The sequence below is a fragment of the Oryx dammah genome, unplaced genomic scaffold (assembly GCF_014754425.2).
Source record: "Oryx dammah isolate SB20612 unplaced genomic scaffold, SCBI_Odam_1.1 HiC_scaffold_18, whole genome shotgun sequence".
Lineage (NCBI taxonomy): Eukaryota > Metazoa > Chordata > Mammalia > Artiodactyla > Bovidae > Oryx > Oryx dammah.
Window position 1 is genome coordinate 113,681,347 of NW_024070202.1, and position 23,686 is coordinate 113,705,032.

Here is a 23,686-nt window from a genome sequence, read left to right on the forward strand (position 1 = left end):
CGCGAGGGGAGGCGGCCGGGGGGCTCGCCGGCCACCCGGCCTCTCTCGCCGCAAATAGTTTTTCGCTTAGGGAATTCGCCGGCAGGGAACAGGCCGGGAACAGGCCGTTCCAACTTTGCCCCCAAGTGGCTCCTGCCGCATTTCTGAGGCCCTTTTCCCCAGAGACCTGGCAGGCCAAGTAGGGAAACATTTCGCTGGGAAGGAATCCGGGGTGGGTGGAGGGGGTGGTGGTGGCGGGGGGCGGGAGTCGAGCCCGGAGGAGGCCTTTCTCCGGCACCGGGCGGCCGTGGTGGGTGTGCCCCGGAGGCGGTGTGCCCTGCAGTCCATAGATGTGTGCGCCCTTGTCTCACCGCTGAGTGTGTCTGCACCCTGGTGTGGGCACGGCCGGCGGCCGTGGGTGTGGATGTTTACGTGCGTGCACAGATAAATGCCTCCTCTGTGTGCCTCCCTCCACCGCAGCCTCCGGTACGCGCGCGCGCGCGGGCGGGCGCGGGTGCGTGTGTGGCTGGACACGGTCTGTGTCTCCCCGCTCCGGGTGTCTATTTCGGGCTATGTGAGTCTTTGTCTCTCTGTGACAAAGTCGAGGCAGTAGGGGAAATTTCGGAGAGAGGGAGGTGGGCCAGGCTCGTGAGAACGGGAAGGGAAGCGTGGGGGCAGGCAAGGAACTGGGGTGGACGGATAGGTGGGGAGGGGGAGGCCAGAGCGACCTGACGGCTTTGGAATGGGGTGGGGGTATGGTAGGGCCAGTCTCTGGACCCCAAAGAAAGCAGGGGTAGGGGTGGGGCCGTGAGGGAGCCCCAGAAGGGGTGGTGTGGAGGGAGCTGGGGCGAAGGAGGGACAGGAAACAGGAGGGGCAAACCCTGCGAGTCCCCAGGCTGGGAGCACTGGCCCCGCCCACGCCCCAGAGGCCACACCCTCTCCCCGCCTCCGGGAGGAAGTGCCCTAGGGGCTTTGAGACCAGAGGGGTCAAGTTTATGCCTCCCAGGGCTGCACTGTCCGTACCCAGGTGAGGGCGGGGCAGGGCCCTGAGGAATTTGTTGGAAATTTTTATTCGAGGTTAGATCCTGAAGACCCAGCCTGACCCTCAACCCTTTAGAAAGCCGTCAGAAGTCGGAACCAAGAACCCAGGGAGCGGCTCTGCGTAGGGAGTCTTTTTTTGCCTGCAGCCTGATTTCCTTGGCCTCCTTGTGCTTCTGGCTGTCACTGTCCATTTCAGTGCCCACAGCCAATCCCCTGAAAGGCTAGAGAAGGCATGTGGTCCAGGCAGCTCCTCCTCTACCTTACCAGAACCCCTCCTACCACACCTCTACCCAGGCTTCCCCCCGACCCACACTCACAGATAATGGGTCCTGGTGGGTGGGAACGGGTGGGTGTTTGCCACTGGCCACGAAGGTGTCTGCTGGTAACCTGGGGAGGTAATCTCTCCAGTCTGTCTAACTTCCAAAACCCCTTGCTCATTCCCATCTCCAAGCCTCTGCTCCTGCTATTCTTTTGCCTGGAATTCCTGAAAATGCTTCTCTACTGGTCCCAATCACATTCATAGCTTAAAGCCAGTCTGGAGCCCCACCTCCTCCAGGAAGCTTTCCTTGGTTCCTCTTCCGTGCACAGATCTTTCTGCTCTGTGAATAACCATTACCATCTACCCTGGCCATGAAATGGCACTTTGCTGACTTATGTCTCATGTGCCCTGAGTTTCATGTGTGTTATATAGAGTTTTTCAAATAGGCTGCAGCCCCATGAAATCTGGGGCTGGTTTTCAGGCCCATTGTCTCTCCCGTGCCTGCACACAAGGACTAGACCTGACCAATGCCTGCTAACACTTGCAACCACCCAGAGCTCAGTGGGCCACTGGACAGAGCTCATCCTCTGCCTCTTACCTGCAGATGTGAGTCATCAAGGGCACCCCAGCTCCTGGTGGGTGCTTCTAATGGGGACATGTGACACCTTGGAGGTTCTGGGGGACAGGGACAAGGGCAGACACCTCTAGCTTTGTGTAAAGCTTGGCGCTCTCAACTCTTGGGGAGGCCTTTGGGGGAAAGAAGACAGAACAGGAGGTGGATGGGCACCATGGGCACTTGGCATTTGTGAGGGGCTGGTCTTGGTGGTGGGCAAGACTGAAGGAGGTGGTCAGGCCAAGGAAGGGATCTTGGAGAGGGTCACTCAAATCGACAGACAACACCTTCCTGGGCCACCCCAGGCCTAGGGCCTCGCCCTGCAGCCCCCTCTCTGGAAGGCATCCTTACCCACATAGAGACAGCAGATATATAGTGCATACATGTCCCCCGGGGCACAAACACCAATGCAAAGGCCAGAGGAACAAGGAGTCACATGAATTTGCACCCACAGGCACAACTCGATCACGATTCTGCCCACTCACAAGGCCCTCACCAGCAGACTGCTTTTACAGGGGCGACCCCAGGTGTGCCCCCACCCCCGGGGCGAGGGCTGCCTTCAGACCAGAAAGCAGGGGCGCCAGTATGGGTGTCCTGGGGCCGGGACTCCCATCTCACAAAGGCCAAGATCCTCAGGGCTCAGCCCCAGAAGGGCGCTCAGCAAGAGCCACGCCGCCCGCTGGCTCCTGCTTCCTGCCCCGGGTGGGCAGGAGGGCCCCGATTTCAGCGGGCAGGGTGCCCTCCTTCCCAGGTCAACGCGGCCGATGGGCCCAGGCCGCGCTCCGGGCAGGCCGCGCGCGTGTCGCCCGGAGCCGGAGTCCCCCCTGCCGTCCCCCCATCTCTCCTTCCCTCGCCGAAGAACCACCAGCACCAAATGGCAAAGCGCCTCTCCCCGCGCGCGCGGAGAGATGCGCCGCGACCGCCGGGACGGGCTCGGCGGCCTCCCCCCTCTCCACGGCACCCGAGCGGGGGGCGGCCGGCGCTGGGGGTGGGTGGGGGTGGGCACGGCCCAGCCCGCAGCCGCCCTCCTCGCCCTCGCCCGCCCGGGGAACCGGGCAGCGGCGGGAGCCGGCCCGAGCATGCGCACTGCCGCCTCCCTCGCGGTGAAGGTCAGCCCAGGGCCTAGCTGCAGGACTCAAAGGCGGCGGCGGGGGGGGGGGGGGGGGGGCATGCAGCCGAGAGACTTTTAACTCTTTCCCGGCGGGAGGATGGCCACCGAGGCTGGGCCGGGGCGTCCGGAGGGTCCCACCCTCCCGCCTTCCGCGGGGAGTCCCCGCAGCGGGCACACGGCTGGGGGTGGGGCGGAGGGGGCAGGACGGGGAGGAGGGGCAGAATGGAAAGAAGGAGGCTAGGAGAGGAGGGAAGCCGATGGGGAAGGGAGGACGGAGAGGGAGGAACAAAGGAAGCCAGGCTGGAGGGGGAGACCGCGTTCCGCCGCCCCAGTCCCCGTATCCCCAGCAATGAAGGTCTCCTTAGCGCCATGAAATTACCCCCACAGACTGTGTGTGTGTGTGCGTGTGCGTGTGAGAGAGAGATTGAGAGAGAATGAAGTGAGACCACTGCTTCAGGCTGAGGACCCCTGATTTTCTGTGTTCTGGCCTACCCCTAAACCCAGCTTCCACTTTCTCTGCTGGTCACTAAACACCAGGGCATGCCAAGGGGATGGAGAGGCAGCTCTGATCCAGCCGACCTGCCTGGCCCAAGCCCCAGGCCCCCAGGAAACCCTGGCTAGACCTCAGGGCCTGGCCCAGTCCCCAGGGCTGGGCCAAGAAGAGTCTACACCTTATGCCCCACCTCTGGTGAGGGGCTTCCTCCAGCCAGAAGGCAGGACCTTGGCAGACCAGACCAGGGGCACGGCAGGCACAGTCCTCCCCCTCGTCCTGGCTACTCCCCCCAGCCCTTCTGAGGCCAGAGCAGCCTCCCTCCTCCTGCGAGGATGTTTCTGGGCCCAGGACCTGCTCTGCTGCTCTCCAAACGGGCTGTCCGTCTCCGTGGGACTTTGTCTTTCTGTGTCAGTTTTGCAAACACACACAAGAGAGACAAATATGATAGAAGCAAAAAAAAAAAAAGAAAGAAAAAAGTAGGGTGCCAAGACCATCATGTGACCCTGGGCAAGTCACTGTACTTCCCTGTTCCCTGGACCTCTGGGGCTCAGAGGGAAGGCCCCTCTGGGATTCACAGCATGTTCCCTCACTCCCCTCAGGGCTGCCATTAATCAGGTCCGGCTTCTCCGGTAGCTCAGTTGGTAAAGAATCTGCCTGAAATGCAGGAGATGAGGGTTCGATCCCTGGGTCGGGAAGATCCCCTGGAGAAGGGAATGGCCACCCACTCCAGTATTCTTGCCTGGAGAATCCCATGGACAGAGAAGCCTGGTGGGGCTATGGTCCGTGGGGTCGTAAAGAGTCAGACACAACCAAGCAACTAACACTTCTACTTCCTGTAGCAAAAAGTAAGCCACACTGGCCTGGACCCATTCTGTGAGGATAGGTGGGTCTGTGGGGTGGTGCTTCTCCAGGACGCTGAGGGGTGCTATCACTGCCCCAGCTGGCTCCCACAGCCTCGGGGGTACAACCCAGGGCATAGCTCTGCCAGAGTGGGGGAGCAGCAGGTAGGTGTCCCACAGAGCCATCCTTGCTCCATACTCATCTTCTTCCAGAACCCATCTGTCTGGGTAGATTCAGTGGCAAAAGCAAGAGGGCTCCAAGAAGAAGGGGGCTTCTCCCTCTCTTTCTTGGGGAGTGGGGGTGTAGGTGCCTACCTTGCTGCATAGCCTGGGGAGACCCACTCACACCTCCAAGGGGCTGCAGCCAGCACTCTGCCCTGCTGGCACCCCAGCCGTCCTCTTTCTTGGCAGACAGGGGCCCCATCCAGCACGTCTGATTTCCTCTCCTGTTTGTCCCACAGCTGACACCAGGAGAAGGTGCTGGTGGCCAGCACCCCAGCCCTCACCCCAGGAAGTTAAGCTCTGCTACGGGGCTCTGACCAAGGGGTTGAACGGAATTCTTCGAACCACTGCATTCTGAGGCCAGAGATGTCACCTGAGTCAAGAAAACTGATACCAAAATATATATACATATATATATCCGTACTTCCTTAAAGGATTTTTTTGGAAATTAAGCCAGGTGGTAGCAGGCAGTGGAATGTGCCGATAAAATGTCCAGGGAGCCACCCAGGTCCAGGTCTCCAGACCTCTGTAACTCCTTTAGGAGGGAAGGGTGAGCCCTGCTCACAGGGCCTGAAAGGGCCCCCTCTCCTCTTAACATTAAGGTGCCATTCTTCCCTGGTGTCCCCTGGGCCAGGGTGGGGGGCTGCCTTCCTGCCGTAATGCCCTTTGTGTGCCCACTGTGTCCGGAGTCATTGAAAGGCCCAGACTCCCCTCAACTCCTGCACCCTGGGCCCCACAAGGCTCTGTGCTCCCCCCTTCTGCAGCCATCTCCCAACCCAAGTTCTTCTCCGTGTGGTCTGTCATAGGAAAGTGTCCAATACATGCAGCCATTTCTGTGAACATCTGTTTTGCCTTCTTGTGGCAGAAGCCACTGAGTAACCACTCCCCCTGAAATTTTCTGTGCAGGGCAGTGGTTTTCGCAGAGTCTGCCTTGCCAGTGGCCTCCAGGTGGGGTAGACCCTCCTTGCCTCTTGCTGCTGCTGCTTCTAGAGCCCTGGCTTTGCATTTTACCTCCATGGCACCTTCTTTCCTGGAGCATCCTAGCTCCTGGCTCACAGTCATTCCCGCTGTCACCCCTGACCTCTTCCTGCTGCTTTCCCAGGTCCTCATGGACAGTCCCTCCAACACGTCAGGGCTCTGGGTTCCTGGGCCGCCTCTCTTCCAGCAATCCTCCGCCCTCCCTCAGTCCCTCATGCCAGCTTCACCTCTTGCATCCTTGTCATTCCAGCCCCACCACCAATTTGTGGACACTTTATCTGTACATTCCAATGCCTGCTACCACCTGGCACACCAACCAGCCTTATACCCCACTTTCTGACCACCATCTCCCTGTCCAGCTCCCTGACATCCAAAGCCTGTGATGCCACTGGAACTGCTGGTCCGTTTCTCTGACCTGCACCCCTCATCACAAACACACCCTCTTACACTTACTCTTTCTTATTTTTAGTTATGGTAAAACATACCACTATGGTTTTTCCAGTAGTCATATACAGATGTGAAAGTTGGACCATAAAGAAGGCTGAGCGCCTAAGAATTGATGCTTTCGAACTGTGGTATTGGAGAAGACTCTTGAGAGTCCCCTGGACAGCAAGGAGATCCAACCAGTCCATCTGAAAGGAAATCAACCCTGAATATTCACTGGAAGGACTGATGCTGAAGCTGAAGCTCCAGTACTCTGGCCATCTGATGCAAAGAGCCGGCTCATCGGAAAAGACCTGATGCTGGGATAGATTGAAGGCAGGAGGAGAAGGGGGTGACAGAGGATGAGATGGTTGGATGGCATCACCGACTCAGTGGACATGAGATTGAGCAAATTCCAGGAGATGGTGAAGGACAGGGAAGCCTGGAGTGCTGCAGTCCAAGGGGTCCCAGAGTCCAACATAACTCAGCGACTGAACAACAAAAACATACATAACGTAAACTTTACCACTTTAACTTCCCTTGCACATACTCTTGGCACTCTTATTTAAGAGTTGACCGGCTTTATCAACCCCTCCCCTGCACTCCAGGACCGGATGTGGCTGGAGAGGACATGTCACTGCAACGACCTGGTCCCACTGTCATTTCTGGAGCTCGGACTTCAGCTGGCCTCATCTTGCCCACTGCCCCCCTCCTTCCCTGAACCATCAGGTCCTTCCCTGCTCTCAGTCCCCTGTGTGAGTTTTCCACATCTTCTTTCTCCTCCAACCTCCTCCTCCCTCCCAGCTGATGCCCTTGCTTCTCACTTCCCCAAGAAAAGAGAAGCTTGTGAAGAACTTCCAGAGATCCCACCATATCCTCCTACCTCCCGGCAATTGCTCCCCTGATTCCTGCAGCTGACTTCTTTGTGCTCCCACCTAAACCCAGCCATCCCCCTGCATATGAGCTGCTGTCCCCTGTCTGGCACACTCTGGGCCGTGGCTCCAGCACTTCAGCCCTGTACCATGTTCCTCTTCCCTGCTCCACAATCATTCCTCAGAGATCTCATCCATCACCCAGTCTCAGAGATGTAAGAACCTTCTCTATGTTGACACCTCCCCATGTTTTCCTCCAGCCCATTTTCTCTCCCAGTCCTTAGACTTACGTGGTATCTATGCACAGTCAGTTCCACCTGGATCTTGAATAGATTCGGCCACAGTGAAACCCCTGCTCTTGCACCTCAAATGTGGCTCACCACCCACACTCCTCACCCTGCTTCCCACTGCTCCAGCCCACAAGCTGGGCACATCCTGGAATCCTGTCTTTTTCTCCCATCCCACATCCAATCAGAAGGCAAGTCTTGTTGGCTCTGCATCCAGAACCCAGTGCTTCTCATGTCTCCACGGCTCCCAGCCCACTCCAACCCATGAGCAGTGAATAAACTGGCTTCCAACCTGGCCCCCAGTGGTCTACTCTCAACACACAACCAGTGGGGTCCTTTAGCAAAGGGAGTCAGATGCCATCATTTCTGCCCCCACAAACTCCCTCCCATCTCATTGCCAGTGAGGGCAGAGTGCTGGGGGTCACCTCTCCCGGCTCCCTCTGTGTCCTTCTCCTGCACCCCCTCCCTCTTCTCTCTGCCCCGGCCAGACACTCCAGGCCCTCGACACTCCTGAAGCTTGGAGCCTGCTATTCTCTCTGCCAGGAACATGCTTCCTCCAGCTAACACTGTGGCCTCTCTAAAGTCCTGTTCGAATGTCCCCCTCTCAATGGGACACTTCTGTCCACCCTGTTAGAAGCCTCCCTTCTCCCTCTCCCTCCCCACCTGCACATTCTTATCTCTTTCATCCTCCTGGGTTTCTTTCCGAAGTCCTGAACACCTTTCTTTGTCCTGTATCATCTACTTATTTAGTACCTTAGCCTTTCTCTTCTCTTTGCCCCATTGGAATGTAAGCTCCGCAAAGACCAGGATCTTGATGTCCTGTGTGTGGCTAAATCCCAAGTATCTGGCACATGGCTGAGACTCCAATATCTTAGGTATTAGGGGCTCAGTCGTGTCTGACCCTTGTGACCCCATGGACTGTAGCCCACCAGGTTCCATGGAATTCTGCAGGCAAGAATACTGGAGTGGGTAGCCTTTCTCTTCTCCAGGGGATCTTCCCAACCCAGGGATCGAACCCGGGTCTCCTGCATTGCAGGCAGATTCTTTACCGACTGAGCCACCAGGGAAGCCCCAATATCTCAAAGGTGTGAGTAATAAGAACCCACTTCAAGTCTACTCAGGATTTCCAGCGTGTTTCCAAATGCTGGGCGATGTTACAATCTGTGCTTGGGGTTAGCAGGATTAACAGCCACAACATCAGCTTAAGCACTTTCATTAACTGGTCTAACTGAAAGGTCTAACTGTCCTGTGGGTGCTGGGATTCCCATTCTATAGATGAGGAAAAGGAGGCGCTAAGGAGGTATGTGACCTGCCCAAAGCTGCTATGCTGTTCTAGGGCTGGGACTGCAGAGCGGGTCTCCCAACGTCAAGGTCCCTCCCTGGCTTCTCTCCTTCACCTCAATCTGCCTCTCTGATGTCCCTTCGAGGAGAGCCTTCCTGCTGGGGACACGGACACACACACACACACACACTCACACACACACACACACACACAATCCTCCACCTTCCCCAAACACCTGTTTTTTAAAGAAGGAAATCAAGATCCCCAGAGGCCTGCACATTTAAGCTGAATTACCTACCCTCAATTATCTTTTAAAATGCACTCTCCAAAAATCTCAAGCAGAATGTTTCAAACATTGGGAATATAAATTCCAGAAAACTTGCCATCAAGGTGTCTAAATTTCATGTCAATGTGTTGGAGGAAGTTGTGTTAGTTCCTGTGTATGAATTACCTTTTAGCCAAAATAATGAATCCTAGTTAAACTCTGAACAAGCCCCTGGCTCCTCACTCCTGTGGGTGGATCAATGGGCCCTTCAGGGGCTTCTGGCTGGACAGATGGATACACACGTGTGCATCCATGGAACTCCTGGTTGGGACGCACGCACATGGTCTACCATGTTGGGATGCCTCCCTGTCCTCCAGGAATCACCCCAGGTGCTTCCTTTGGGAAAACGTGGTTACCTGCCCACAGGCCATGGGCAGCCCCAGTGCCACCTCGTCCTGCCTTCCTGATACCACTCGATCGTCATGGGTATGGAGAACCCAGAGGGTCCAATCTGGTCTAAGAAGGTAGGAGAAATGATCCGAGCAAAAGGCAGAAGTCTCCATCTGTGTGCAGAGGGCCCGAGGTTTCTTGGGGAACCAGGCAAAAGTATGTGGGATTGAGAGACAATGGTCTGGGAGGCCCACCCGTGATCAAGGACGTCATGGTCAGAGCCAGGCTGGGCCCCTCCCATGTCCCCACACAGTACACCTCGGATGTCTCTGGGGCTCGAACAGCTGCTCATGAAGCCCCACAATGGGGCAGGCAGGGGGAGACAGAGTGGGTGGTCTCAGGGCCTGGACCTGATTGGGACACCACCCCTGGTTTCTGCAAACCTGTGTAACAAGGCCAGGAGGTGCCCTCACCCCCACCTGTATAGTGAATCCCCTCCAGGTAGCCCCTCGGCACGCCCTTCTCCCGGATCTGGGCACTTGCCTGGGCCATGGCAAGCCACTCTGTCCTGCGCCAGAGCTGTGACCACAGGGCCTTACTGCCCTGCCCATTGCTCCATCTCTTCTGGGGTCCTGTCCTCCCCCAGGCCCTGAACCCACTGCCCTGGATGAGGTCTCTGCAAGCTCCTCAGTGTGAAGGCTCCAAGCTTGGACTCAAGAATGGGACTTCTCACCTGTGGCACTGTGAACATTTAGGGGCTGGATAATGCTTTACTGTGGGCTTCCCTGGTGACTCAGTTGGTAAAGAATCCACCTGCACTGCAGCCAATGCAGGCTCGAACCCCGGGTGAGGAAGATCCCTTGGAGAAGGGAATGGCTACTCACTCCAGTGTTCTTGTCTGGAGAATCCCATGGACAGAGGAGCCTAGTGAGCTGTGGTCCATGAGATCGCAGAGAGCTGGACATGACTGAGCAACTAACACACACCCAGTGCTTTCCTGTGGGGCCGTCGTGTATCGTATGATCTTAGGAGCATCCCTGGCCTCTCCAATAAACTCTACCAGTACGCTCCTCTCTCCACCTCTAGACATTGTCCTTTGTCCCTGGAGGGTGAAACTGCCCAGGGTTGAGAATCACAACTCCAGAATCAGTCTTGGGTTCATGCCTGGCTCAGCCTCTGCATGACCATAAATAAGTACAAGTCACTTGACCAGTAAGAGCTTCATTTTCCCCATCGGCAAGACATGGAGCCCATCACCTAACTCATGGTGGATGTGAGGATTAAAATGAGGTCGTATACGTGGGCAGACCAGCACAGCATCTGGCGCAGAGTGAACTGTTATTGAAGTGCCTGCTATTACTAGCGTCCGATGCTAAGCCTGCCGGACCTTGCGGGCTCGGCCACTGCCTGACCTCTGGGTCCTCCTGCCGACCGCCCCCCAGCTAGGGGACTGCTGAAGACAGGAGCCCTCAGAGCCGCTCAGCTGCGGGCCACCAGGAGTCTTGCAGGAGGGTAGCCAGGAGGGGTTGGCCAGGCAATTATTCACAGTGGCCCAGGAGCCACAGGGGAGTCTGGGTTCTACCCAAACCACTGGAAGCTTCTTTGATTGGAGAATGACCGTGAGTACACAGGGTGGGTCTGACACGAGAAGCCCGTGTAGAAAGTGGTTAGGGGAGGGGCTGCAGGGAAGGAGGGAACGGAAGACATTGAGAAGCACCACGAGTAGTGAATCAACTGGAAGGAAGCCCAAGAAGAGCCCATAAGGCTGCCTGTCGGGTCCAGGGAAGCTGAGGTTTGGGAGCTGCTGATGGAGGCATTTGAAGGACACGCGGGGCCTCCCCGCAAGCCCCGACCCCTGCCCCCTGCTGCTGGCCCCTTCGTGTGTCCAGTGAGCCCCCACTATGTGACGTCTTATACAAGGTACCGTTGATTCACACACTGGACACAGCCTCGGCCCCCCAGGACTCTGAGTTTGAGGACTGAGTGGGAATGGACAGGGCTGGAGGCATGGGAGACGGAGAAGTGCATGGCAGCTCCTGCCCCTGACGGCCAAAGCCGCAACTCGAGGAGCGGGGAGCGGAGGACCAGTGCACCCCACCCCAGAGCTCCGGGCTTCCTTGCCGAAAAGATCAGCAAATGCCCCCGAGAGCGTCCTCCTCGGAGGGACTGTGGCCTGCTGGGGCCGCTGGCCCTGGTGACAGTGGTAGGGCCACCAGCAGCCACAGCCAGGCCCCAGGGTGATGGTGAAATCTGTGAGTTTCTGGGAGCTGCACCCAAACCCTGGTGGAGACAGTGGGGGCACCAGGGCTGAGCAGCGGCAGGGCTGAGCAGCAGCAGAGCTGCCCAAGGATGGGCTGTGGGTACCGCTGAGCCAGGTACCCACAGGGTACCAGACTGCCCGCGTATCTGTGGAAAAGAACCGCTGGAGGCCTTCCGCCAACTCCGCGTGTTTCCACGTGGAGCCGGGTGCAGAGCTGACGTCCAGCAGCCAAGAGGCCCAAGGGAGTCTGTGGTGGCAGCAAGTCAAACTGTCCCTCGGGGCCCTGGTTCCTCCTGTGGTGGGTGTGACCCTGGTCACCTCCTGGAGGTTCTGGCCACCCAGCACTCGTTATCTCCCTCCTCATAAGACAGGACGCCACCTTCTGAAGGGGCTTCCCTGATGGCTCAGTTGGTAAAGAATCTGCCTGCAATGCAGGAGATGCGGGTTCAAGCTCTGGGTCAGGAAGATCCCCTGGAGAAGGGAATGGCTACCTACTCCAGTGCTCTTGCCTGGAGAATCCCATGGACAGAGGAGCCTGGCAGGACAGTCCATGGGGTCGCAAAGAGTCAGACAGGACTGAGCGACTAAACCACCACCACCACCTTCTGAAGGCAGCTCTCAAAGTCCCGTTACGGGTAAATGGCATCCCTCCCTCCACCCAGTTCCTTTGGTGGAGACCTAACCCCAGTACCTCAGAATGCCATCTTTAGAGATAAGGTCTCTAAGAAGGTGACCAAGTTAGAATGAGGTGGGTCACTAAAGTGTCCCTAATCCAATATGGCTGGTGTTATAAAACTGGGGAGGTTACGACAGAGACAGGCAGACACAGAGAAGACAGCGTGAGGAGACACAGGCGGAAGGCAGTGGCCTACCAGCCACGGAGAGAGGTCTGGAGCCCAGCCTTCTCCCATAGCCCTCGAAGGGAACCAGCCCTGCCCACGTCTTGGGCTTCCAGCCTCCAAACTGTGAGAGAATGCATTTCCATTGTTAAAGCCGCCCAGTCTGGCACTTGGTCATGGCAGGTCTAGCAAACTTATCCTCTCAACACTGCTCCTCACTATTCCTTGGGCTCCATGCCCCGCCACCCAGCCGCTCCCCTCACAGCCTCTGGTTTGCCTGAAGCCACGGAACACAGGGTGCTCAGAACAGTGTGCTTAGTAAACAAGGTCCTACTGAATAGCACAGGGCACAGTATCCTGGGATAAATCATAATAGAAAGTATATGAAAAAGATGGGAGTTCCCTGGAGGTCTAGTGGCTAAGGTTCTTCGCTCTCACTTCTGAGGGTCAGGGGTCAATCCTTGGTCCAGCAAGTAAGCAAGCCATGTGGTAAGGTCAAAAAAAAAAATGATGGGTATATATGTATAACTGAATCACTTTGCTGTTCAGCAGAAATTAACACAACATTGTAAATCAATTCTACTCCAATAAAAAGTAAAAAAAAAAAAAAAAAAGAATGATGTGCTTATGAGCATAACACAGGGCAGGACCTGGGGGGCCAGGTCCTGAGTCTGAGTCTTTACTCCACCACCTATTGACAGGAGGACAAAGGGCCAAGCTCTCTAGCCTCAGTCTCTTCATCTGTAAGATGGGTTCAGCATCATCTCCCCTCTCTCATTGCGTTATTGTGAGCAGGAAAATAGAAACAAGAGGACATATGTGAAAATCGTCTCTAAGTCACAGAGAACTTAGAGCCCTCACTGTGCACAACACAGCACTCTCTGGTAAACACCTGCCACACTTTGGGCTTGTACCGAATTTCCTGTCAGTTAAAAACTTGACTCCCTTTCTACTTTGTGACAAAACATCTCTCCCCATTCCATACTTCTAAAGTTGCCTTTTTGGATTCAAGGATATTCCTCTTGTAAGAATTAAGCGGTTATTCCAGCTCGAGAGATTTTGGATCTCAATTCTCTCATCCAATATATTTTCCCCCCTTGCCAGTTGAGCATCATTCATAAATCCAGTGAGTGGGACCGTCTCTCTTCATCCAAATCTTTATGGAACATACTGAAAAAGGCACAGGACAACTCCTCTCTCAAAATGATCTACACCCCTTAGGCTTAGCCCTCAGTTGGCAGCAAATTTACTCAATCACAGTAATACCCAGTGATGTGCTGGAGTGTCATGTTGGTAGTTTAAAATCAGCTCTGGTAGGAGTATTTATGCCACAGAAATTAGCAGATGATACAAATCAGATTTCAGCTCCCTTTCCCACCCTGTCAAGAGCCAGTTGTAAATATTCACTAGCACACTGCTTTCAGGCCACCTGTGTGTGTCTTAGTCAAGCTACTGGGAGAAACTTTGTCAAGTGGTTTGGCCTCCAAATGAACACATGAATCTTTATGGAGCTTAACAGCCGATAAAACGGTTCAATATTCCTGATTTAATTTGGTTCTTTCAACATCCCAGGAAATTAAAAGTCTGGCTTTTGCGACCCATTGGACTGTAGCCCACCTGGCTCCTCTGTCTGTGACATTTTCCAGGCAAGAATACTGGAGTGGGTTGCCATTTCCTTCTCCGGGGGATCTTCCCAACCCAGGGATTGAACCAAGGTCTCCTTCATTGCAGCAGATTCTTTACCTGCTGAGCCATCCGAGAATAGGTTTACTATTAGTGAAAAGTGAAAGTGAAAGTCGCTCAGTTGTGTCCAATTCTCTGGGACTCCATGGACTATACAGCCCATGGAATTCTCCAGGCTAGAATACTGGAGTGGGTAGCCTTTCCCTTCTCCTGGGGATCTTCCCAACCCAGGGCTCAAACCCAGGTCTCCCACATTGCAGGCAGATTCTTTACCTGCTGAGCCACAAGGGAAGCCCAAGAATACTGGAGTGGGTAGCCTATCCCTTCTCCGGGGGATCTTCCCAACCCAGGAATTGAACTGGGGTCTCCTGCATCACAGGCAGATTGTTTACCAACTGAACTATGAGGGAAGCCCCTATTACTGTACCCATTTTAAAGATGAGTAACACAGGTTAATGATTGACTTAGAGCCAGACCTCCAGCAGGGGCTTAAATGCTCATGTTCTCATCTCAAGGTCAACGTTCTCTTCCGCTCACCATCTGACTGCTCCCCAACCCCCGTTGGTTGTCATAAGCATCCTGAATTCCCCCAGCATCCCCTGCTCTGGGTTTACAACATGGACAAGTCGACAGGGAGCATCTCCAAGGCCCCGGCCCTGCCCATCAGCAGCATATCTCTGAGAACTGATGGACGATGCTTCTCTGCCTGGGCGAGGGTCCTTGAGTGTTTGACAAGACTCTGCATTTTGTTTCTGATTCACTGATGACAGGAGGCCACCTAGAGTAACAGCAACCCTTCGTGCTGTGTGTGGGGCCCCCCGAGAAACACCGATGTAGGGTTCGGGGCCTGAAGGTTAGCAGAGATGACAGGTGACAGGTGACAGTGTAAGGTAAGCTCGAGGTGGATGCTGCAAGCTGGGAGAGCCAGACAGGCTTCACTCAGCCCACAGTGTGTCTCAAAACACTTAAAAAAAAAACCCTTAAAAGTGGGAAGCTTTCACATAAAAAGCCAGATTCTCAGAATCTCTTAAAACACTGGAAATCTGGCAACACAGATGGAGTTGAGGGGCTCTCTTTCTGAAGGGGTGCGAGCTGTGCAATCCACAGCATCCTGTTCCCTATTTTAGGGGTTGGTTGAGTCTCTCACACCCCTAGGCCATGCATGTGTGTGCACACTAAGTCACGTCTGACTCTGCGACCCCATGGACTGTAGCCCACCAGGCTCCTCTGTCCATGGGATTCTCCAGGAAACAATATGGAGTGGGTTGCCATTTCCTCCTCCAGGAGATCCTCCCCACCCAGGGATCTGAACTGGCATCTCCTGCCTTACAGGTGGATTCTTTACCACTAGCGCCATGTGGGAAGCCCATGTCCCTAGAGACCCAGCAATCAATGGGAAGTAGGGTGGATCTTGTAGACCATGACAACTAGCCTTTGACCCTGGCCTCAGAGCTGGGGTGAAAGGGGTCATGTATAAAGGGCTGGCTGCTTTGCCCTTTGGGGGCTGCGGTTTGGGTCATAGCCCTTCTGAGGATGCAGTGGACAGACCCCAGCTGGGACTCTTCCCTGACCACTGGGACGTTTCCTAGCCTCTGTGTACCTCAGTTTCCCATCTTAAAAGTGGTGATGATCACATTTAACTCACAGTGTTGTGGGGAAGATAAATCAGTTAAGCCACGGGAGAGTCTGCAAACCGCAATAAGCCCTCGGTCTACACTGGCTGTCTTAGTCTGACCCCAGCCTGCTTCCCCGACTTTCTTCCTGAAGTCGCAGCGCTGGGCCTCAGGTGCTGCAAAAAAAGTGGGGTCTGTCCACCCCCAAGGGGCATATTTTCTAAGACTGTTTTCTCCTGAAGGAGTGGGCCTGGGTAGAATGGGGGTGAAGGAAAAAGCGAAAGCGTGAGTCGCTCAGTCGTGTCTGACTGTTTGGGACCCCAAGGACTGTAGCCCGCCCCCAGGCTCCTCTGTCCATGGGCTTCTCCAGGCAAGAATACTGGAGTGAGCTTCCATTCCTTTCTCCGGGGGGGTATATATGGAACCCCGGTCTCCTGCATCACAGGCAGGTTCTTTACCATCTGAGCCACCAAAATAGGGGGAGGGGTGATAAAATTGGGGCTCAGAGGGGAAACTGAGGCAAGCAAAAGCAAAAGCACATGGTGCTTCCTGCCGGTGGGGGCAGCGGGGAGTGGGATTCGCAGACTAGCGGATGTCAGCTTCCCCTCGCTCTGCTCGGCCCGCCCCCACCGGCAGGACCCTCCGCGTGCCGGCATTGCCTCCTCCAAGCCGACCCAGCTGGGCCCGCGCTGTTGATTCAGCTGCGGAGACCGGAAGGAATCTGTTTGCAAGTCCAGGACAGACGGAGGACCACAGGGCTCTCTCTCCTGGGCTCTACCGCCTCACTTTTTTTTTTTCTCCAACTACAAAAGTCATGAAAGGCCAAGAAGGCAGGCCTCCTAAACACTGCGTCCGGCTGGACGGCCAGATGCTGCTGGAGAGATGGCGGAGGCTCACAAGGTAACCGCACCTGAGTTCTCAGAACCGGCCCGGAGATGCCCTTCTTGCTGGGGGATGGGGGGGGCCGTGCGCAAAACCCCGGCAGCTTCTCCCCGACTCCAACACAACGGCGGCAGTAAGCACAGCGGGCTGGAATCTAGGGAGACAAGGGTCACCACAGCAGTGCCCTGGGGTCTACAGAGGACACCTGGAGCGGGCACCGTGCCCAGCATCCCGTTTTAACCCAGCGGTGATGAGGGGCCGAGGCCAGCCACGGCGTGCCGGCCTTGAGCAGAGAGCTCGCTCTGCAGCATCGCCCTGAACCTTTCTAGACGTAGTAGAAAGCCTCGTCTTAACTGCAGACGCTGAGCTTGAGAGCTAAGTGCTCCTGCCCAGGTTGGCCTGGGCAGGGACCGGCAGAGTTTAGTCTCTAAGAAGGCTTGGGCGACCCCGAAGCCTATGCGTCCTGCTCTCCCAGTGGGTGCCAAGGTAGGGGCTGTCTGAAGAGACCAGAGCTGGACGTTCCCCAGAGCAGACGCAGGGCCTGTGGGAGAATTGCCTCCAAGTGGCTGGAGGCGGTCAGATGTCGTGAAAGCAGAGGGCAGAGTCCAGTCTCTAAGGAGGCCTGTCACGGAAGCAGAAAAGGGGTCCATCCTCTGTAACTCCAAGGGCAAGACCAAGGTTGCGGGAAAAGCCTCCCTCACCAGAGAAACTGGTGAAGAGGGGATGGATTTCCTGGACCACAGTGAACAGGTTCTATCCGAGAGGGACTGCCCCAGGTGTGGCCCAAGGAGCAGCTCAGGTGTCACAGGTCAAGGCGGGCAGGCCAGAAAGGCCCACCCTTGGGTTGTGGGAGTCTAGAGAGGGTGGGGTCAGCAGTGCAGAGGGATCTCAGGCTTCTTTTAGGATCAGCTGTCAGGGCCACCTGCTCTCTCCTACTGCCTTATTCATCTGCTCATTCATCCAAGAAAATGAGAATTCCCTGGCGGCCCAGTGATTAGGACTCTGCGCTTTTCACTGCTATGACCCAGGTTCAACCCTTGGTGGGGGAACTAAGATCCCCCAAGCTGCATGACCGTAAAAAAACACATAGTTTTGTGTGGTTTTTTTCCCAGCACTATTCTGAATAAGAGCCTGGCGGGCTGCAGTCCATAGGGTCAGAAAGAGTCGGGCATGACTGAAGCGACTTAGCATGTACGCGTAAGACATAAGAAGGTGGAACTTTACACCTCAGGTGGGGAGAGAGTGCCCCTTGAAGAAGTGGTATTTAAGTCAAGACTTGAACGATGGTTTCAACAATGCAATCCAGCATTCCCCGCCAAATAGTTGCTAAATCTCTGGCATCTGTGTCTAGCCTTCAGAGGGTTCAGGACCTGGGGGTAAGGGTGTGTGACTGGTCCCTTCCCGTACCCAGGCGTACCTGTTGGGCACACATACTGATCATGGTGGTGGTTTATTCGCTCAGTCGTGTCCAACTCTTGCGACCCCATGGACTGTAGCCCACCAGGCTCCTCCGTCCATGGGATTCTCCAGGCAAGAATACTGGAGTGGGTTGCCATTTCCTTCTCCAGGGGATCTTCCCGACCCAGGAATCGAACCTGGGTCTCTTGCTTTGCAGGCAGATGAATTGACGGAGGTCTTTATTTTCCTATGAGGATAATCACCTTCCCCAAGAATGTGACTCTGTACTTGATTCCCGATTTCAAACATACTTTCCTGCTGCCTGACACATTGGAAACTTTGTTGTAAATACTAACAGGCAGTGCATTCTTCCAGTTGCTCTAAATTTTATCTTTGGATTGAGCACAGTCAGCAGGACTTATATGGCCACGTGATGTTCTGTCAGCCCTCGGCTGCGCCTGAGGAAACTGCTGTGGAATTGTTGAGGACGTCGCTAAAACTGTCACACAGGATTCCCCTCACGTCACCTCACGGAAGACACTTCTCGGGGTCTCCGGGCCAGAAACCACAGTCTTTCGGGGGCAGATGGTTAGGGTTTTGTCTTACAGGCAAGTGTAACTGCTTACACTTGCTCTGTTACAAGTGTAACACTTAACACTGCCCTGTGACACCGGGCCTCCTCCCACTCACTCACCCTGGGCCGCAGCGGCCCCTCCCTGCCCTGCGGTCCCCTGCCCTGGGCCCCTCACTCGGGGTGTCTTTGCAGACCACCTCCAGCTCTCTTGGAACAAGGCGAGTGCATCTTTCCTGCCTGCCTCTCCCCTCCCCTGCCCTCCCCGCACAGCATACTGCTCCTCACTCCAAGCCCCAGAACGTTCTTCCGTCTGGAAAGGAAGGCCGACACGGGAGATGATCCAAGTTTGTTACATTCCAGTAAAGGCATGGACAGCCACAGGCTCCTGAGACGATTTCTCACATTTCCTGGAAGTGAGTTCGGGTCACAGAGAAATGGGTTTCACAGCGTAGGAAGCAGATCGAGATGTGGGCTGGGCTGAGGATGTCCCACACAGCCATGGCTGCCCCCCACAAAATCCCCCTCAGCCATGCCCCACAGGCCCCTGTGAGGTACTGGAGTCAGCAGGTCCCACACAGCCATGGCCGCCCAGTCACCCTCGGCCGAGTGTCCCCCAGCAGCAGCTGAATCCTCTGGCGCAGCGATTCAAGAGGGCTCAGAATCCAGCCCAAATCAAGGGCTGTGTGCTCATCCTGAGTGCCTGTGGCTCTGGGTCCCCCGATGACACCTCCCCAGGTGACACCTCAGCTCATTACCTCTGCCGCTCACAGCTCACTGACAACCAGCTCTCACTTGCAATCACACTGCGGGCATTTGGGGTGAAGACAGCTCCAGCTGTTGCACGCCCGGCCCGCCTGCCCACCCCTCGCGCCGCCGTCTAGACGCTAGCACGGGCCTGTCAGCATCCAAATGACAGCACGTGCCCAAGCCGCCGGGTGTCAAAGCCGGCTCCCTGCCTGCAACTGCACACGCAGAATGAAGGCCAATTTTATGGTAGTGAAGTGAAAGTCATTCAGTCCTGTCCGAATCTTTGCGATCCCATGGACCGCCATGGAATTCTCCAGTGGGTAGCCTTTCCCTTCTCCAGGGGATCTTCCCAACCCACGGATCGAACCCAGGTCTCCTGCATTGCAGGCAGATTCTTTACCAGCTGAGCCACAGGGGAAGCCCAATTTTTTTTTTTTTTAATGGTAATGGGAACTCCAAAATATAACGCCAGAAACCCCACAGCACCTCACTCCTTACCACCTTCATCACGTGGGGAGGTCGGAGCACACAACTCCCCAGGAGTCTTAGACTGAACCCTCCATTCACTGCATGACTGGGGCCACTCGGGGACCAGGGGTCACTAAGGTGTACTCACTGCTCCCAGAGCCTCCTGACCCCCTGGGATCTTCTCAAGCCTCCCCTCCCTCTCCACCCATCCCTTCAGCTAGGTGACCTCCTCTAGTCCTCTGGGCAAGGCGTGGAACAGCCCAGGGCACCCACCTACTGCTGCTGGGAACCCCCTTAGGGATTATCTCAGTGCACCCCAGAGCAGCTGCAATTCACGAGGATTCACCATGTGGAGGCCTGGCTCTGGGGTACCTGGGAAACTTGGCTGCCTTCCCATCAACCAGCCCCACATTTGACCTGGCCTCCACCTTCAGACACCCCAGAACTTCAGAGCTGCCTGGGAAGAATGTATTTAGTAGACTAGCTCACACCTTTACAATCCAGCCCCACAAGCTAAGGAACACATTCGCCCTTAACCGTAGCGGTGGTTAGGTTGCAGGGTAGGGGGTCAACCTTTGTCTGGGGGCCTGGATGAGCTGCACCTGTTTCCGCGGTGCCCAGCTCCAGGTCATAGCCTCTCTGCCACCCAGTGCTGCTCCATCTCTGGGCCAGCCAGGCTCCCCCTGCCCCATACCACCCCGGGCACAGCCTACCCAAGGGGTGCAGGGCAGAGAGGGGACAGGACTGCCTTGGACTTCAGAGCGGTCCAGGCAGGAAAGCAAGTTCCTCTGCTCTTTCCGAGGGAGGAGAAGCTGAGACTAGCACTCTTATTTGGTCCACCCCTTACCCTCGCATCACCAGTCTACCCCACCTTCCTGTTCTCCCAAAATGAAAGTTGCTCAATAGTGTCCGACTCTTTGTGACCCCATGGACGATACAGTTCATGGAATTCTCCAGACCAGAATACTGGAGTGGGTAGCCTTTCCCTTCCCAACCCAGGGATCGAACCCAGGTCTCCCTCATTGCAGGCAGATTCTTTACCAGCCAAGCCACCAGGGAAGCCCCCTGTTCTCCATAGCCTACTTCAAATTGCCCTACTTAGGGCACTTCCTGTGGGCTGGCCGAGTTGCTCCCTCTGCTGGACTGCTGGCCTGAGGGCGGGGACTAGGACCTCACACTTCCAGGGCCCCCGACAGCAACCTAATCTGTTACCAGGTGATGCCCACTGGTGAAGCTGGACTGGGAGAGCTCAGACTGGGCTCCAACCCCCTCCCATGGATGGTCTGGGCTCTGGGGCAGGCAGCCTTTCCACGCAGTGCCTTAGTGCTTCCTTCTGGACCAGGGACACCACCCTGGGACTAGCCAGGCTGTCCCCCTCTCTGCCACGCTGCCGGGAGGAGACTCAGGAGGATCCAACTCACGTGCAATGGGCCTGAGAGCACCCTTGAGCCCGGGGCCTGCCTCGTGTCAGCACGGGACTAGCCACCACCAGACGCCCAACAACAGGGTGCCACCATTACCCCTCCCGCCCCGAACAAAGCCCTGCCTGGCGCTCAGAAGGCTTGTAGATGTGCGCGCTAGCATGTCCAGGGTAGGTTTCCAGGGCCCAAGTTGTGCTGGAGCTCAGCAGGTTCCCCTTGGCTGCAGGAAGTGTGTGTGTTTGTGGGGTGTTATGGGCGCATGGGAGCACTCACACACAGGTGAGGGGCACGGAGGTATGTGTCTGGGGGGACTCTGGGCACAAGCCAGGAGGAAGGAAGGAGGAGGAAGTGGGACAAGCCAGAGCCCCCAGACCACTTTCACATGAAGCAAAAATTTGGCTTCAGGCTCACGTGTCCCTGGCTCCAATGGCCATCAAGGCAGGGCCCAGGGACGGCTAGAGGTGAGGGACACCAAGCAAGACGGGGGGCGGGGGTTGTGGTTAGTGGGAGCTGCTCTGGCCCTCGCAGGGCATGAGAAGAGGCACCACCAGGGACCAGATGGGGGCGGAAGTGCCAAGAGGGGGCCGTGGAGTGTGAGCAGAGGCCCAGCCGCTCCAGGGCTGGTGGGAAAGGCAGAGCCTACCTGTACCACGGCGGGCGGGTGCTGAAGGCCTGCGGTCATAGGTGGCAGGGTCCTGCAGCGGGGGACTCATCCAGTGCCCCCTCGGTGCCCGCGCCCAGAGCCTACTGTGCCTGCAGCACCAAGGGCCATTCTGAGGAGGATCTGAAAGAAGAGGGCAGTGGGAGGGGCGGCCCAGACCCTGAGCACAGAGCAGACTCAGTGGGCCCGAGGAGGCAAGGGAAGGTGCTAGAGGGGCCCCATGTGTGGGCCATTCCCTGGCACAGTCTGGGGAAGGCAGGAGGTGTGCTGAGCAGGAGCCGGCCCGGCTGGGCGGTTCAAGAAGGACCAGTGTGAGAGCAGAAAGCTGTCGGAGGCCAGGTCCTCCTGCCAGCAGAGTTGGGAGGATGAGAGCAGAGGATGCAGGCAGAGCCCGGGGCCCTGGCAGGGGAGGCCAATCTGGGAGACTTGGCAGAACGGAAAGGAGGACTGTGAGCCAGGATGGGAGCTGGATGCCTTCTGGAGCTGGGGCCCATCTCAAGGGAATCCTGGGGGTGGCCAGCAGGTAGAGCTGACCTGCTCTGTACTCCGCCCAGCTCACACTGAGCCCTCCCTGTGCGCACAGCCTTCCTGGCTTCACTCCCACGCGAGAGCAGGACAGTTGGGAGCGAGGGGCACTACCGGGGCAGATGGTGGGGTGTGGGGGGCAGTTCGGTGAGCATAGGGCTTGAGAGCAGTTGAGGATCACGTGTAGGTGGTGTTGGCCGGAATGGTGAGGAGGAAGAGGAGGCAATGAGATGGGGACGATGCCAAGAGGGAAGACAATACCAGGCCAGGGCTGGGAGGAGGTGACCTGCGGGAAGGTGGGAGACAGCAGGACAATCTGAATGGGGGACAGGTGTCCAGGCTGGAGGATGCCAAGTGGAGACAGGGAAGGTGCCAGGCAGGCAGTGGGCAGGAAGGGAGATGTCAGGCTGGGGAAGGAGGGCAGGTGCCAGGCGGGGAGTGGAGAGGAGGCAGAGGGTGCCAGTCAGGAGCAGCATGAGGTGGTGCCAGGCGATGGGGAGGGGGGTGGGTGCCAGACAGGGGGGAAGAGAGGAAGGTAGCAGGCACGAGGGTGCCAGGCAAAGGGAAAGAGGGGAAAGACAGGGGAGAATGGGGAGGTACTGGAGGGGGAGGGAAAGATGCCAGGCAGGGGTGAGGAGCGGGGAGAATGTGAGGGGAGGGATGGGAGTCTGCCAGGCACAGAAGAGGTGCAAGAGTGGGAGTGGGGAAGGTGCCCGGCAGGGGAGGGAGAGAGTCAGGAATCGGGGGTGGGGGGTCAGGAAAGAGGAGGGGAGGAGGAAGAGGCAGAAGGCGGCTGCCAGGTAAGGGGAGGTGCCAGGCAGGGGAAAGAAAGGAGGTGCCAGCCGGGGGGAGGGGGGGACAGGGAGATGCCAGGCCAGGGGAGGCGGGGGACATGCGAGACGTGGGGGGGCGAGGGATGCCAGGCAGGCGGGAGGAGAGGCGATAGCAGGCGGGGTGGGGGAGGAGGAGTGCCAGGCAAGGGAGGGAGGGGTGATGTCAACACAGGCAAGACGGGCACCGACAAACAGGGGAGGCCGGGGCGCCGGCGCAGCACGGCCCGGCGGCGTCTCCTCTAGGGGCCTGGGGACCGCGCGGCGCGGGTCGCTCACCTGCTCCCCCGGGACCCCGGCCCGGAGCGCGGCCGCTCGCTCCCCGCTCGGCGCTCGGCTCGGCCCGGCGCCTGCGCCGCCGCGGCAGCCCGGAGCGGGGGAGGCGCAGGGAGCGTCTGCAAAGAGCGAACGGCTTAATAATGAGTTAGGGATCGGAGCGGACGGCGTCGCCCCGTGCCTCCGCATTTGTGATCGCCGGGCTCGCAGGCCCGTCGTGAGCTTCGGGCTGAACACGGATGCGCTGCAGGTCTGTAGATGCGCCTGCTCCTCCGCGGGCTCACCCAGACCGCCCGAGCATCCAGCGATCGCAGGCGGTACCCACTCCAGGACACACACAGACACACACACCACACGCGCACATTACACACACACCACACGCGCACACCCCCCCACACACACACCACACACATCACACAAACACCACATACACACCACACACACACATCACACAA

General features: G+C 57.0%; 1 long non-coding RNA gene across 1 annotated transcript; it reads right to left on the minus strand.

The window, feature by feature from the left end:
• Positions 1-19,490: 19,490 nt before the first annotated feature.
• On the minus strand, positions 19,491-23,325 carry LOC120877937. Its single transcript, XR_005724421.1, has 2 exons — positions 23,235-23,325; positions 19,491-21,723 (listed from the first exon to the last, which is right to left on the minus strand). It is a non-coding gene; the product is annotated as an uncharacterized LOC120877937 (long non-coding RNA).
• Positions 23,326-23,686: the final 361 nt, after the last annotated feature.